Genomic DNA, 18,198 nt, shown 5'->3' with positions numbered 1-18,198 from the left:
CCTCCAAGGTAGAAATCCCCATACCACCCTTCTCATTCACTTTTTAACCTCTCCACCATTCACACAATTGTTTTCTGCTGTTTGGTTTCCACTTTAAGTTTTCCCCGAACAACACGAATAGAAGGCAAATACTAAATAAAATGTCTAGGCTTTGTAGAAACAACTGCAAGAGAGGCTTTCCTTAATTTCTGTTGAGTATGATGTCATAGTGAATGATGAATGAAAGTCACTCAGTCATGTCTGACTTTTTGCGACCCCATGGACTGTAGCCTGCCAGGTTCCTCTGTCCAAGGGATTCTCTAGGCAAGAATACTGGAGTGGGTTGCCATGTCCTCTACTGTGGAGTCTTCCTGACCCAGGGATCGCTGTGTCTCTCTACATCTCCTGCACTGGCAGGCAAATTCTTCACCACTAGTGCTGCCTGGGAAGGCCCCTCCTAACACTGTAGCTGTAGCTAAAGGGAAACAAAGTAGGACCCAGCTTTTGGGTGTAAGAGGAAAGTCCTTTCAGGGGAGACAGCCCTCTGGCAAGTGCAACAAGGGCAGTGACCAAAACCAGAGAACAAGCTTCTGAGCTATGCAGAAATCCTACCACTTTCTGGGGCTGTCCCTTCATGGTACAAAACGGCTTTCTTGGCACCAATAGATTTTGATGCTATCATAAGCTGTTTCTTTATTTTTTGTCTGTTACTACCAGAAAGAGTCTCCAGAGTCTCTGGCTTCAGACAGGGCATGGACTCTTTGGGATGGAGTAGTTAAAGGGACAAAGATGTGCTCATGGTCTACAAACTACTCTGCAGACCAGAGCCTCCCTTTGAATCATTCCTTCCCTGTACTGCACAACAGGCAGAGCTGCCAACCTGGCCATGGAGTTCAATAAGAACCAAGAACACCTCAGATTTACAGTGCATTAAACAATTCAGATGTTCAAGCTGGTTTTTGAAAAGGCAGAGGAACCAGAGATCAAATTGCCAACATCTGCTGGATCATTGAAAAAGCAAGAGAGTTCCAGAAAAACATCTATTTCTGCTTTATTGACTATGCCAAATCCTTTGACTGTGTAGATCACAATAAACTGTGGAAAATTCTGAAAGAGATGGGAATACTAGACCACCTGATCTGCCTCTTGAGAGACCTATATGCGGGTCAGGAAGCAACAGTTAGAAGTGGACATGGAACAACAGACTGGTTCCAAATAGGAAAAGGAATACATCAAGGCTGTATATTGTCACCCTGCTTATTTAACTTATAGACAGAGTACATCATGAGAAAAGCTGGGCTGGAAGAAGCACAAGCTGGAACCAAGATTGCTGGGAGAAATATCAAGAGCCTCAGATATGCAGATGACACCACCCTTATGGCAGAAAGTGAAGAGGAACTAAAAAGCCTCTTGATGAAAGTGAAAGAGGAGAGTGAAAAGGTTGGCTTAAAGTTCAACATTCAGAAAAAGAAGATCATGGCATCTGGTCCCATCACTTCATGGGAAATAGATGGGGAAACAGTGGAAACAGTGTCAGACTTTATTTTTCTGGGCTCCAAAATCACTGCAGATGGTGAATGCAGCCATGAAATTAAAAGACGCTTACTCCTGGGAAGGAAAGTTATGACCAACCTAGATAGCATATTGAAAAGCAGAGACATTACTTTGCCAACAAAAGTCCATCTAGTCAAGGCCATGGTTTTTCCAGTGGTCATGTATGGATGTGAGAGTTGGACTGTGAAGAAGGCTGAGCACCGAAGAATTAATGCTTTTGAACTGTGGTGTTGGAGAAGATTCTTGAGGGTCCCTTGGACTACAAGGAGATCCAACCAGTCCATTCTAAAGGAGATCAGCCCTGGGTGTTCTTTGGAAGGACTGATGCTAAAGTTGAAACTCCAGTACTTTGGCCACCTCATGTGAAGAGTTGACTCATTAGAAAAGACTCTGATGCTGGGAGGGATTGGGGACAGGAGGAAAAGGGGACAACAGAGGATGAGATGGCTGGATGGCATCACCGACTTGATGGATGTTGAGTCTGAGTGAACTCCGGGAGATGGTGATGGACAGGGAGGCCTGGCGTGCTGCGATTCATGGGGTCACAAAGAGTCAGACACGACTGAGTGACTGAACTGAACTGAACTGAACTGAAACAATTTTCAACAGTAAAATTTTAGTTTTACAGATTTATTACAAATATAAGGCTTCAACTATCATTAAATAGAAAAATGCTCTCATTGCTACTTTGAATAACCATCTTTTTTTTAAAAAAAAAACACCTCCCATGATAAGACATATTTATGCCTGAGCCTGCTGCATTAAATAAGCATATATCATATTAATACCTCTCTATGAGTCAGCATACACACTTGCAACAATTCTGCATCCTCTGAGCATTTTGGAGTGATTTTTATAGGTATTATGAAAGTAAAAGTGAAGTTGCTCAGTCGTGTCCGACTTTTTGCAACCCCATGAACTGTAGCCTACCAGGCTCCTCTGTCCATGGGATTTTTCAGGCAAGAGTACTGGAGTAGGTTGCCATTTCCTTCTCCAGGGGATCTTCCTGACCCAGGGATCAAACCCACTTTTACCGCATTGTAGGCAGATGCTTTACTCTTTGAGCCACCAGGGAAGTAAAATAGGTATTATAGTTAAAGTATAAATTCAATCAGTGCTTCATCATTTACCCATCCAAATGACAAACTAGGGGAAAACACAATCATAATTTTCTGACTTACAGTCAAGATGAATAATAATCTTGACATCTGTTTTACCCAGTAGTAAAAATTCTGCCCAGATAGCAAAAGAGAGATGTGTGATATAAGCTAAGGAGTGTGAATTAACAGTATCATTTTTACCTGGGAGCTTAGTGACATTTTCTTAATTCAAATGTATTAAATATGGTATAAGCTGAGAGGAATTTCTGTTAACAGTATTTTCAATGAGGTATTTCACTGGGAAATGTGTGTGAATTGCTAAGGTAGCAGGGGCTATAACTGGGTTATGTGTGGTGAAGGGGCTAGGGGGTTGTCTCCAATCTTTTCCTGAGGTCACTCACTCAGCATCTGGATTTGCTGCTCTCCAGCTTGGGGTTGGCCAGCCACTGAGTAAAATTTCAAAAGACTTCTGTCCTTTGCTGTCTTGCTCTCCCCTCTGGAGGAAGGGAGGATGGGAAAATTTAGTAGATGGAGGAGATTTGAAAACATTTGGCTTCCCAGTCTGTATTGGTCAGGGTCTTCCAGAAACAGAACCAGCAGGGACCAGAGAGAGAGAGTAATTTAAGGAATTTGCTTAGGTGACTATGGAGTCCTGGCAACTTCAAAATCTGCAGGGAAGGCCACAGGCTGGAAACCCAGGGAAGAGCTGCTGCTTGAGTCCAAAGGCAGTATCTGGAGGAATTTCTTCTTATTCCTGGGAGGGTCAATCTTTTTCTATTAAGGCCTTCAACTGATTGGATGAGGCCCACCCATAATATGGAGGGTAATATGCACTACTCAAAGTGTACTGATTTAAATGTAAAATTCCCATAATCTCATGTAAAACCTACTTTCCAGAAACATCTAGAATAATGTTTGACTAAGTATCTTGGTACTGTGGCCTAGCCAAGTTGACATAAAATGAACTATTATACTATTCTTCCCTAATTGAAGACCTAATGCTTTTCAAATATTATTCCTCTCCTTTCTTTGATGGATGCTTATGTATTTTGTATATTTTACTTAATTTTCCTTATTTTATTGGTTTCTGGGTGAGGAAATTCTGAGATCAGGCTTCATTCAGTCAACTTGCCAGATAAGTCTCTATAGCCATGTCCTTTATCATTTGAAGTTAAAAACTTATATATATTTTTTAAAACACCAACTTTTTTTTTTTAGTTAGCTATTTCTCATGGTTACAATGTTACCCCTGATCCCCTCTCTCCTTTTTAAACCTAATCTCAATGCCAATTCTCCATTCCATCAAGATTTTACTATCATATATGATATGTACTCTTATATGCAGACTACATCATGTGAAATGCCAGGCTGGATGAAGCACAAGCTGGAATCAAGATCACAGGGAGAAATATCAATAACCTCAGATATACAGATGACACCACCCTTATGGCAGAAAGTGAAGAGAAACTGAAGAGCCTCTTGATGAAAGTGAAAGAGGAGAGTGAAAAAGCTGGCTTAAAATTCAACATTCAGAAAACTACGATCATGGCATCTGGTCACATCACTTCATGGCAAAGAGATGGAAACAATGGAAACAGTGACAGACTTTATTTTCTTGGGTTCCAAAATCTCTGCAGATGGTGACTGCAACCATGAAATTAAAAGACACTTGCTCCTTGGAAGAAAAGTTATGACAAACCTAGACAGCCTATTAAAAAGAGGAGACGTTACTTTACCAACAAAGGTCTGTCTAGTCAAAGCTATGGTTTTTCTAGTAGTCATGTATGATGTGAGAGTTGGACCATAAAGAAACCTGAGTGCCAAAGAATTGATGCTTTTGAACTGCAGTGCTGGTAGAAGACTCTTGAAAGTCTCTTGGACTGCAAGGAGATCAAACCAGTCAATTCTAAAGGAAATCAGTCCTGAATATTCACTGGAAGGACTGATGCTGAAACTCTATTGTTTTGGCCACCAGAGGTGAAGAACTGACTCCTTAGAAAAAGACCCCAATGCTGGGAAAGATTGAAGGCAGGAGGAGAAGGGAACGACAGAGGATGAAATGGATGGCATCACTGACTTGATGGACATGAGTTTGAGCAAGCTCCGGGAGTTGGTACTGGACAAGGAAGCCTGGCATGCTGCAGTCCATAGGATCACAAAGAGTTGGACACAACTGAGCCACTGAACTGATATATGAGATGAGAAGAGTAGCTCAGATGGTCAAGAATCTGCCTGCAATGCAGTAGACCTAGGTTCAATCCCTGGGCTGGGAAGATCTCTTGGAGAAGGGCATGGCTACCCACTCCAGTATTCTTGCCTGGAGAATTTCATGGACAGAGGAGCCTGGCGAGCTACAGTCCATGGTGTCGAAAAAGTCAGACACGACTGAGTGACTAACACATACACTCAATTTCTGGATTACTAACGATTCATCTTGAACCATCTACTGACATTTTTTTTCATCATGTTAACAGATATATATTTTATCTTAAATCTAATTAATACAGATATTTCAATTTCAGAATTGAAATTTAATCATTTATTCACCTAATTTTCCCTTTATCACACTGTTTTTAGCATTACTACTGTAATCTCATTTCATTTTCTAGAAAAGATAGGTATGCCAAGAATTTTTATATTCCTAACATTATTTGCATTCTTCCTTATTAAGTTTATTTATTTCATCCTTAGTGTGGAGCATCAATTTTATGAAAATCACAAGCTCCTGGGTAAGCACAGATAACCAAATCACAATGATTATAATAGTCTGGGATGATTCTTTCATAAGATAGAGGAGTAAAACTGGATCGAGGAAGTTCTCTTTTATAATACCAAAGGTAAACAATAGGTGAAAACAGCTATACATATATAATAGTATGCACCAATAAAAAGAACACAAGGAAACAAGACATTTATTTAATCTGGGGATCAAAGCTTATTTTAAAACTTAAATTCTAAATGAAACTTTGATGAATTCTAAAACTAAATGAATTCTAATTCTAAACTAAATGAATTCTAAAATGAACCTTTTAAAATTGCTTATAACAAGCAATATAGGGTTCTGTATAGAATCATGATTCTGCCAGCAATTATGTGTGATCCTAGAAATTCACCTAACTTCTCTGAGCTTCAGGTTTCACAAATGTACAATAAGGTGAAAATGTTCTAAGAATTATCCTACAAACAAACATTTAAAAACACTTCATAGGTTGTTTTCCACAGAGTTAGAGCTTAAATATGATAAAGTGAAAGTGAAGTCACTCAGTCATGTCCAACTCTTTGCGACCCCATGGACTGTGGCCTTCCAGGCTCCGCTGTCCATGGGATTTTCCAGGCAAGAACACTGGAGTGGGTTGCCATCTCCTTCTCCAGGGGATCTTCCCCACCCAGGGATCAAACCTTCATCTCCCGCAACGCAGGCAGATTCTTTACTGAGCCACCAGGAAGGTATGGTGAGGCAGCTCTGCCTCAGTGGGTTTCTTGGGTCCCCAAATACTGAGACTCTTGCACATGCCAGCAGACAGGCTTTCCCATTCACCTGATTGGGCTGCTTGGAACTCAAGTCCCCAATTTCTGGAGAGAAAAGGCAGAGAGAAAAGAAAAGTGTTTTAATTCTAGCATAGGGGTAGTTTCCCAAATTGCTATTAAGAACTGGAGTATTTCCTGCCAGATCAGTAAGCAAGGATATCACAGTCATCAGCAATTCCACCCTCCAAATGTGAATTCCTGGGCCTTAAGGGCACTCAGAAAGGAGAACACCTGTGATCTGGTCTCCATCAGGCTGGAGCCACTCAGTACAATGAGCCCTGAGGAACTCAGGATGTGAAAAATACAGGGTAGTGACCACAAGATAGCTAAGATGCATGAAAGGGATGGAGCCCAGGGGCTTCCATTTTCCCATATGCAGAAAAGTGCTAAATTCCTTAATTTGGGATATCTGGTGTTTTTTAATTCACAATAATCTCTTGATGTTCAGGCTACCCTTGTTCAGATAGCCTTTGTTGTAAAACTTCTATATAATACCTTCAACTTTGGGGTCTCACATGCTAGTGGATGCCCCCCACAACTTTCCACCCCCTATCCTGTATTTCCTGATATCTTGACACTCACAGGAGTTTCTGTGGTCTCCTGGCTGCTGCCACCAATTGTTAGGCTGTACACTGCAGACTGCAAAGCCTATGCTTGCTCAGCTTCAAGACAAAGAAAGAAACTGGTGTCAGCAACAGAAACAGCACTAGCTTAATGGATGGGGGCACTTACACGTCTGAAGCCGGGTCCTGGAGTGGCACTACACCATATGTGGTGCACTGGTGGCAGGAAGTACATGGTGGCCGGCTTCGTCCTGGGAGGGAGGGGGGGCCTGGGGACTAGGGGATGGGGAAGTGGGGATTGGGGGGATTTTGCCAGTTATAGGGGAGCTCATTTCCCTGCTCTACTTACCAGGGAAAGCAGTAGAGGGGCACGCCCCTAACCACTCCTTTGAAAAGAAAGATCACCAGCTGGGACACAAGTACAGAGAAAAGCCAGTCATGTGCATAGGTATACTGGTGGGGCAGGGGATATACAGAGAGTAAGAGAACAGACAACAGAGAACTGACCATACATACAAACCTTCATTTAAAAAATACTTTATTGCTAAAAATCACCAATGATGATCTGGGCCTTCAGATTTTTTTGCTTGTGAAGGTTTGAACTATCCTAAGAATTACTACAGTGTGATACAGAGACAGGGAGTGTGCAAGGGATGTTGGAAAATGGCATCAATAGACTTGCTTGACACGGGGTTGTCATAAACTTTCAATTTGTTAAAATTGGAATTAATTGTGAAACAAGATAAAGCAAAGTATGCCTGTACTTCTACTCTAATGTAGAAATTCCCAATAAGCTCTCCTCATTCACTCCATCTTCACATGCCCCAGACATTCACACAGCTATATCCTGTTTCTTTGTGGTTCTGGTTAATGAGTTCCCCTTAAGAGTGCAAAGCCATCAATAAAAGTTTGAGTGAAAGTTCTAGGTTTTTCAGATATGCTTGTATAAGAGGTTATTCTTTTTCTTGTGATGAATATTTTTGGGAATGAGAGAATGTCCTTGTTATAATACCATAACAACACCTGTGGCAAAAAAGAACTAGAAAGCAGGATCCATTTTCCTCTGGAGGCTATTGAAATAATTACACAGGAAGAGTGCCATCTACTGGCCAAGATGGACTAGGACATTGACCAAGTCTGTAGAACAGGCATCTTGCTCCTCTAGGCAGAAGTCTGTCTTCTTCCATTAACATTTTCTTCAGAGCTAAAAGAGGGTCTTTACTGGAAAGAACTGATGCCAGTAATTTGAATAAGCCTGCTTCCTTGCTTTTCGTATGAGAGAGGGAAAATACTCCCAGCTTCACTCAGGACATGTCTTTGGGCTAAGGAACCTATGCCAGATGAGCAGCCTGAAAGATCAGGATGTGCTTCTTGCTTCCAGGCTGCTCATCTGGCAAAGGTACCAGATTTCTCATTCACTTCACATACTTTAGAGCCTTGGAGGCTTAGAGCCTGGCATTCTGGTCTGGAAATGTAAGAGAAGTCAGAAGAAAAAGATCCTGATGAAAGGTGCATTAAATCTTTCTTAAGAATATATTGTCAGTTTTTAAATTCTATTCCCAGTATGAGATCCTGTTGCTTGAATTTATAATTAGGAGAAAACTCTCAATGTCCCTTTGAATAGTAACTGCACTTGCATCCCTTCTACTTTGACTCAGTAGTAAGAGAAAACACAGACACAAATAGATTTCAGAGAATACAACTGTTGTCTACCATTACCCTGGGGTTTTCCTCTTTGAGTAGAATTGAGAACTATTAAGGTAAATGGCTGTCTGAGGAGGCCTTACAAATAGCTGTGAAAAGAAGATAAGTGAAAAGCAAAGGAGAAAAGGAAAGATATAAGCATCTGAATGCAGAGTTCCAAAGAATAGCAAAGAGAGATAAGAAAGCCTTCTTCAGCGATCAATGCAAAGAAATAGAGGAAAACAACAGAATGGGAAACACTAGAGGATCTCTTCAAAAAATTAGAGATACCAAGGGAACATTTCATGCAAAGATGGGCTTGATAAAGGACAGAAATGGTATGGACCTAACAGAAGCAAAAGATGTTAAGAAGAGGTAGCAAGAATACACAGCAGAACTGTACAAAAATGATCTTCATGACCCAGATAATCACAACAGTGTGATCACTCACCTAGAGCCAGACATCCTGGAATGGGAAGTCAAGTGGGCCTTAGAAAGCATCACTATGAACAAAACTAGTGGAGGTGATGGAATTCCAGTTGAGCTATTTCAAATCCTGAAAGATGATGCTGTGAAAGTGCTGCACTCAACATGCCAACAAATTTGGAAAACTCAGCAGTGGCCACAGGACTGGAAAAGGTCAGTTTTCATTCCAATCCCAAAGATAGGCAATGCCAAAGAATGCTTAAACTACCGCACAATTGCACTCATCTCACAGGCTAATAGAGTAATACTCAAAATTCTCCAAGCCAGGCTTCAGCAATACGTGAACCGTGAACTTCCAGATGTTCAAGCTGGTTTTAGAAAAGGCAGAAGAACCAGAGATCAAATTGCCAACATTCACTGGATCATCGAAAAAGCAAGAGAGTTCTGGATAAACATCTATTTCTGCTTTATTGACTATGCCAAAGCCTTTGACTGTGTGGATCACAATAAACTGTGGAAAATTCTGAAAGAGATGGGCATACCAGACCACCTGACCTGCCTCTTGAGAAACCTATATGCAGGTCAGGAAGAAACAGTTAGAACTGGACATGGAACAACAGACTGGTTCCAAATAGGAAAAGGAGTACATCAAGGCTGTGTATTGTCACTTGGGTTATTTAACTTATATGCAGAGTACATCATGAGAAACGCTGGGCTAGAGGAAGCACAAACTGGAACCAAGATTGCCGGGAGAAATATCAATAACCTCAGATATGCAGATGACACCACCCTTATGGCAGAAAGTGAAGAGGAGATAAAGAGCCTCTTGATGAAAGTGAAAGAGAAGAGTGAAAAAGTTGGCTTAAAGCTCAACATTCAAAAATGAAGATCATGGCATCGGTCCCATCACTTCATGGGAAATAGATGGGGAAACAGTGGAAACAGTGTCAGACTTTATTTTGGGGGGCTTCAAAATCACTGCAGATGGTGACTGCAGCCATGAAATTAAAAGACGCTTACTCCTGGGAAGGAAAGTTATGACCAACCTAGATAGCATATTAAAAAGCAGAGACATTACTTTGCCAACAAAGGTCCATCTAGTCAAGGCTATGGTTTTTCCAGTGGTCATGTATGGATGGGAGAGTTGGACTGTGAAGAAAGCTGAGCACCAAAGAATTGATGCTTTTGAACTGTAGTGTTGGAGAAGACTCTTGAGAATCCCTTGGATGGCAAGGAGATCCAACCAGTCCATTCTAAAGGATATCAGTCCTGGGTGTTCTTTGGAAGGAATGATGCTAAAGCTGAAACTCCAATTCTTGGCCGCCTCATGTGAAGAGTTGACTCATCGGAAAAGACTCTGATGCTGGAAGGGATTGGGGGCAGGAGGAGAAGGGGACGACAGAGGATGAGATGGCTGGATGGCATCCCCGACTCTATGGACATGAGTTTGAGTAAGCTCCAGGAGTTGGTGATGGACAGGGAGGCCTGGCGTGCTACAGTCCATGGGGTCACAAGACTAAGACACGTCTGAGCAACTGAACTGAAATGGACTGTACCCCACAGGCTCCCGGTCCATGGAATTCTCCAGGCAAGAAAACTGGAGTGGATTGTCATTTCCTTCTCCTGTATATTAAGTAAGTTTTGAGTTATTTTCTCTCTTCCTTCAACACTTTGGGGGCACTTTGGGGGGCAAGACTACGTGGATAATTTTTGGACTCATCTGGCTGTCTTTGTGGGGCTTCCCAGGTGGCACTGGTGCTAAAGAACCCACCTGCCACTGCAGGAGACATAAGAGACCTGGGTTTGATCCCTGGGTCGGGAAGATCCCCTGGAGGAGGAAATGGAAACCCACTCCAGTATTCTTGCCTGGAGAATCCCATGGACAAGGGAGGCTGTTCATTGGGTCATAAAGAGTCAGACATGACTGAAGCGACTTTGCACGCACACCAGCTTGTCTTTGAGACTGTTTAACACCCTTTAAATATTACACTTCTTCCACTGTTTGGCTGAGCTTTTTTTAGATTTAACTTGCACTTTGCCATTTTGTCAGCAGAAATGTCACTTATCTTTCTTCACTTTCATGACATTCAGATATACATATGTTTTATTTTTGCCCACAAACACTACTGTTTTGCTTTCTAGGAAAGATCAAATGAAAGACAAAATATCCAAAGCCTTGAAAAATCACAGAAAATGAGGTGAAGCCCCTCTCCCATTCTTTTATTTCACTTTGTATTAACCCTAGGATGAAAAGGAACGTAACCCAGGAGGAGAGAGACAAACATCGACCAGCAAATCACTATAGAATTATAAGTTCTTAAATCTTTTATTGTTATTCAAATTTAAAACCAAACATCATGAGTAAGTAAAGAAACAAGGCTATTTCTCCCTGACACAGCCTGGCCTCATGACTCCGCATTCTCAGCACGAAACAGAGATGGATACACAAGTCAGCCCAACATTCGGATGTACCGCATAAACAACTGAAGGTCACTGATTTCTGTCATACAAGCTTTTAAGAATATATAACACCACTTCTGAATTCCCTATAGCCAACTCAGAAATTCTGAGGAAAACAAATGTTCAACAGTTTAAACAGAAAGTTTGAATGATAGAAGCTGCAGTGGCAAAATAAAAATTGCCTACTAAAGGTGTAACTATTGCAATTGGATAATGCCTCCATCTAAGTAGTATTCTTACCTGGAAAATCCCATAGATACAAGAGTCTGGCAGACTACAGTCCATAGGGACCCAATGAATTGGACATGAATAAGCGATTAACACACACACCCATAGACAAAAACACACTTTAGCTCTCAGCATCTTGGCTGCTGACCCTTGATACCTGGAGACACAGGTCAGAAGAGGAGGTCATTACTGAGAACTCAGGTCCTTCACAGAAACATTCCAGGGAGAGGGTGGGGATCCTGGAAGATGAATGATTTTGCAGAGAAAGAGACAGGCCCCTCCACAGTAGATCCTGAACTTCTCAGGATGAGGTAAGCCTGCCCTCACGAGTGAGTGTCAGAGAGTTTGGGCAAAGGACACTATAATTCAGACAAATCATGCTATTAGAGGTGAAAACTACCTTGTGAGTGAGGCAGTGTTGGAAATATAATTTATTATCTTGGTTTAGAATCTTCACATTTAAGTACACAGGAAAGAAACAGGATTACTGGTGGGGGTATTAGCACAGCCTGTAGAGGACTATGCTGCTGCTGCTGCTAAGTCGCTTCAGTCGTGTCCAACTCTGTGCAACCCCATAGACGGCAGCCCACCAGGCTCTGACATCCCTAGGATTCTCCAGGCAAGAACACTGGAGTGGGTTGCCATTTCCTTCTCCAGTACATAAAAGTGAAAGTGAAGTCGCTCAGCCATGTCCGACTCCTAGTGACCCCATGGACTGCAGCCTACCAGGCTCCTCCATTCCATGGGATTTGCCAGGCAAGAGTACTGGAGTGGGTTGCCATTGGACTATAGATCTACTATAAAAAAACGGTGGAAAGTAACAGTGATGTCTAGTATGTTATTGCTGACTATCGACTTGAAAAAAACTGCCACAACCTAAATGTTGAAAGTTATGTTTTATTTGGTGGGAATTCAGGAGACAGTATTTCAAGTCACCCTGAGAGAAGTGCTCCAAGGAGGTGAGGGGTGGGAGGAGAGGGGGAGTCAGGTTGTATAGAAGTTTGCAAGTACGGGCAGGTAGTCTGAACCTCAAAAGTATTTTTGTGAAGTAGAGAAAACCAGATATCTCAAGTAAAGGAATTTAGCACTTTGCTATGTATGGGAAGATGCAAGAGTCTGTGCTCACTGAAATCATTCTTTTCATGCATCATACCTATCCTGAGGCCATGCCCCTTGTACTTTTCACATCCTGAGTTCCCTTGGGCTCACCTTAGGGAGTGGCTCCAATCTGATAGCTGTCAGACCAGGGGTATATTCCTCCTTCCTGAGCACCCTGGAGGGCTGGAAACTGATGACTTTGTCATCCTGGTTTACTGATATGGCAGGAAACACTCCATTTCTCATGACCTGTGGTCCCAGTGAAATGTAACCTCAGGAACCTGAATGAATGTTCTCAAAAGAGCAGAAACAACTAATTAGCTCATGCACTCATAATTACAAGCCTCTGCTCTGATTAAAACAGTAAACAAAATACAGAAATCTAGAGGGGCTGAGGGACTCTGACCGCCTATGTATAAGGTAAGGAGAGAAAAATGCAGTACAGAGTCCAGGAAAAATTTTCTTCTTGACACAAAGAAAAGGATTCTTTTTATGTATTAAAATGTGTATATAAGTATGTACATGTGTATAAGTCTTTACATCCCTTCATAACCTCAGACATTACTTAGTTTCTCATTTATTTGATATCCATTTGGAGGGACAAATCCAGAGTTTAGTGGGAAAACAAAACACTTATTGTTCACATTATTAGAATAGATTCCTTACATTTTCTGGGTCAAATAGAAAGTGTCTAAATGAAAACACAAAATGGATGTGAGAGAGAAAATTTATGACACTGAGTACTGTCTTCCCTAGTTAAAGCCTTGCTTTAGATTTATTATTCCCTTTTAATACTAACTGCACTTGCATCCCTTCCACATTGTCTCATTGTAAAACAGAACACAGCCACAAATAAAGGGATTTATTTCAGAGAAGACAACTGTTGCCAACGAATAGCCTGGGGTGTTCCTATTTGGGTAGAATTGAGAACTATTAAGGTAATCCAATTTTAATTCAGGAATTAACAAGAATGTGTCCATGAGTGTGCGCGTGCATGCATGTGTGGGTATGCCTGCGTGTGTGCACGTGTGTTAGCTCAGTGAGCCAGGAAGGGCTTCAATTTAGCCTAGATCTAACAAATCTCTGCCACAATTTACAGGCTTGTGTTTAGTTTGCTTCTCTCCAAATGACAAATGTAGGGCACTCTAATTTGTTTCTTGAATAAGTTTTGTTCCATTTCTTTCTTCCTTCAACACTTTGGGGCCCCTTTTGGGGGCAAGAATACATATACAATTTTTGGTCTCACCTGGCCATCTTTGTGGAGGCTTCCCAGGTGACACCAGTGGTAAAGAACTCGCCTGCCAATCCAGGAGACATAAGAGTCCAAGGTTTAACCCCTGGGTCGGGAAGATAACTGGAGGAGGAAATAGCAACGCACTCAGGTATTCTTGCCTGGAGAATCCCATGGACAGGGGAGCCTGTCCACAGGGTCACAAAGAGTCAGACATGACTGAAGCAACTTAGCACGTGCACATGGCTGTCTTTGAGACTGTTTGACAACTTTCAAATATTATGATTCCTTCCATTTCTTCGTTGACCTTTCTTCAACTTACACTTGCCATACTGTCAGCAAAAAAGACATGTGTCTATATTCTCTTTCATGACATTCAAAATTATATTTGTTTTATTTTTGTCCACAAACAACTATCAAGTTTTGCCTTCCAGGAAAGTTGACATGAAAAACAAAATAATCTCTAGTGTTGAAAATTACAGAAAATATAGTGAGGTACTCTGCCATTCTTTTCCTTCCTTTTGTATTAACCCTAGGATGAAATGTTTAGGAACGCAGTAGGAGAGACAAACTGGCCAGTAAATCAATATGCAAAAAATAAGTTCTTAAATGTTTTTTTGCTGTTCTTTAAATTTAAAATGAAACATCATGAGTAAGTAAAGAAACAAGGCTATTTCTCCCTGACACAGCCTGGCCTCACTGCTCTGCATTCTGAGCACAAGACAGATGGATCGAAAAGTCAGCCCAACAGAAGGAGGTAGACTGAATGAACAACTGAAGGGCACTGATTTCTGTGACAGAAGCTTTCAATAATACATAACACCATCAATGAATTCCATATAGCCAACTCAGAAATTCTGAGCAAAACTAATCTTTAACTTTTTAAGTAAAAGAATTGAGCAACAAAAGCTATAGTGGCAAAATAAAAATTGTCTACCAAAGGCGTAACAATTGCCATTGGATAATGCCTCCACCTACTTAGCTCTCCACACTTTAGGTCTCAGCATCTGAGGGCTGCTGACACTTGATACCTGAGGACATGGATCAGAAGAACAGGAGGTCATACTGAAAACTCCCCTCCTTCACACAAATGTGCACTAGGAGAGGGTGGGGATCCTGGAAGAGGAATGATTTTGCAAACAAAGAGACAAGTCCTTCCACCATAGAATTCTGCAGTTCTAGCCAGCCCTCACGGGTGAGGCCCAGAGAGGTTGGGTTGAGGACACTGTCATTCCAGAGGAAAAGTGCTACTGGAGGTGATAACCACCTTAAGAGTGAGATGGTGCTGGAAAGACAATTAATTATCTTTGAATTAGAATCTTCACACCTACATGCACCAGAAAGGAAGCAGGATTCCTGGTGGGGATATTGGCACAGCCTGTGCAAGACTATAAAAGTGAAAGTGAAGTCTCTCATTCATGTCTGACTCTTTGCAACCCCAAGGACTGTAGGCTTTTCTAGGCAAGAATACTAGAGTGGTTGCCATTTCCTTCTCCAATAGATCTACCATAAAAAGCAGGTTGAAAGAAACCATCATGTCTTGTTTATTGTTCCTGACTGTTGATCTGGAGCCTATTATACACAGTGAAGTAAGTCAGAAAAAAAAACACCAATACAGTATATTAACGCATATATATGGAATTTAGAAACATGGTAACAATGACCCTATATGTGACACAGCAAAAGAGACAAAGATGTAAAGAACAGAATTTTGGGCTCTGTGTGAGAAGGTGAGGGTGGGATAATTTGAAAGAATAGCATTGAAATATGTAATTTACCATATGTGAAGTAGATCACCAGTCCAGGTGCAATGAATGGGACACGGCGCTCAGGGCTGGTGTGCTGGGACCACACTGAGGGATGGGACAGGGAGGGAGGTGGGAGGGGAGTTCAGGATGGGGGACACATGTACCCTCATGGGTGATTCATGTCAATGTATGACAAAAACCACTACAATATGGTAAAGTAATTAGCTTCCAATTAAATAAGTTAATTAAAAAAAGAAAGAAATAGTGACAACCTAAAAGTTGACAGTTATGCTTTATTTAGTGGGAATTCAGAAGACAGTATCTCAAGTCACCCTGAGGGAATTGCTCCAAGGGGCTGAGGGGAAGAGACAGGTTATACAGGAGTTTGCAAGAAAGGGGAGGTAGTCTGAACATCAAAGTAGTTTTGTGAATTAAAGAAAACCAGCTATCTCAAGTTAAGGAATTTAGCACTTTTCCTTTGTATGGGAAGAGGCAAGTGTCTGGGCTCACTGAAAACATTCCTTTCCTGAATCTCAGCTCTCCTGGGGCATTTTCCCTTGCATTTTCTTGCATCTGGCATTTTTTCACTTCCTGAGTTGCCTTGGGCTCACCTTAGGGAGTAGCTGCAATTTGGGAGCTGTCAGCCCACAGGTGTATTCCCCCTTCCTGAGAGCCCTGGAGGGCTGGAAACTCTTGAGGACTGTGTCATCCTAGTTTACTGATATGGCAGGAGATACTCCACTCCTCAAGATCTTGTGGCCCCAGTGAAACGTAATCTCAGGAACCTGAATGAATGTTCTCAAAAGAACAGAAACAACTCAGTAGTTCATTCACTCTTAATTACAGGCCTCTGTTCTGTGAAACAGAAAACAAACTACAGAAACCAATATGGCCTGAGTGACTCTGAATTCCTATGAGTAAGATAAGGGGGGTGGGGGGAATGCACTTAAGAATCAAGGAAAATTTTTGCTTTGACATAGCACAAACAAAAGGAATGTTTATATATATTATACTTAAATGTGTACATAATAAGTATGTACACCTCTATAAGTCTTTACATACTAACATAATTTCAGCCTTTCTTTAATTTCTCATTTAACTGATACACATTTGCTTTGACAAATCCAAACTTTATTGGGAAAATTAACCTTCTACCAAAAAAATTAAGAGTTTAGATTGACTACATTTTCTAGGTCAAATAGAAAATATCTAAATGAAAACACACCGGGGAAGTGAGACAGAAATTTAAGACAATGAGAACCGTCTTCCCTACTTAAAAGCCTTGCTTAGAAAGATTATCATCAGACACCCTACCTCCAAGGTTCCACCAGATGCCGTCTCAGCCAGCCCAGCAGCAGCCTCATCTTCCCCATGGATTTCGTGTTCTCTCTACTGATGGCCCTGGTGCTGTTCAGCTACAGCGTGGGAGGATCTCTGGGCTGTGATCTGTCTCAGAACCACGTGCTGGTTTCAAGCAGAACCTCAGGCTCCTGGGCCAAATGAGCAGACTCTCCCCTCACTCCTGTCTGTAGGACAGAAAAGTCTTCAGTTTTTCCCAGAAGATGGTGAACGGTGACCAGCTCCAGGAGGCCCAGGCCATTTCTGTGCTCCAGGACATGCTCCAACACAGCTTCAACCTCTTCCACACAGAGCCCTCATCTGCTGCCTGGAACACCACCCTCCTGGAGCAACACCACTTGGACTCCAACAGCAACTGGACGGCCTGGACACCTGCCTGGGGCAGGTGATGGGAGAGGAAGACTCTGCCCTGGGAAGGCTAAGCCCCACGCTGGCCTTGAAGAGGTACTTCCATGGAATCCATGTCTACCTGAAAGAGAAAGAATAAAGTGACTGCGCCTGGGAAATCCTCAGAGTGGAGATGATGGAGCACTCTCTTCATCAAGCAGCTTGTAAAAAAGGTTAAGAAAGATGGATGGAGATCTGAACTCAGCTTGAGATGACTCTCACCGACTAAGATGCCACATCATCCTCGTACACTCACCTGTATTCATTTCAGTCGACTGATTTCTGCCTTAGCCACCAAATTCATTGTATTACTTTAGCCGATACTTTGTCAGTAGTAATAAAAAGTAGATATAAAAGTATTCAGCTATAGGGGCATGAGTCCTAAAGTCATGCCGGCCCTGATGTTATCCGTTGCTGATTTACTTATTCCTTCCTGCACCTAACATACTTAAAATATTTGTAAAATTGCAATTCGTCTATACATCATATTAAAATTTCTAAAACATTTTAACCATTTCATGTTATTAAATTTGTACTTTGTTCTATTTATTAAATTCTTATGAAAGAAAATGAGTTTCTTTACTCAAAAATTAAATCCAAACCTCCATTTAACATTTTATTAAACAATGCATGGTTACATTTATTTATTCATTCATTCCATTCATATTATAAATATATATTGAGTCCCTAAGTGACAGATTGTGTAATTCTCACCAAGGAATACAAGTGAATAAAGCAAATGTAGTTCCTACTGCATGGAAACTCTCAGACTTACAGAGAAGAGGACATAAAAACAGTATTTTATTTCAATTATACTAAAGACTGCAAAGAGAAGTAAAGGAAAGAATGTTCTC

At 41.5% G+C, this 18,198-nt stretch overlaps 1 pseudogene; it reads left to right on the top strand.

Annotated features, from left to right (window-relative positions):
* Positions 1-16,822: 16,822 nt before the first annotated feature.
* LOC102414106 lies at positions 16,823-17,850 on the top strand (annotated as a pseudogene).
* The last annotated feature ends 348 nt before the right edge of the window (positions 17,851-18,198 follow it).

This window comes from Bubalus bubalis, chromosome 3 (assembly GCF_019923935.1).
Source record: "Bubalus bubalis isolate 160015118507 breed Murrah chromosome 3, NDDB_SH_1, whole genome shotgun sequence".
Lineage (NCBI taxonomy): Eukaryota > Metazoa > Chordata > Mammalia > Artiodactyla > Bovidae > Bubalus > Bubalus bubalis.
This window is presented reverse-complemented; position numbering and strand designations above follow the sequence as displayed.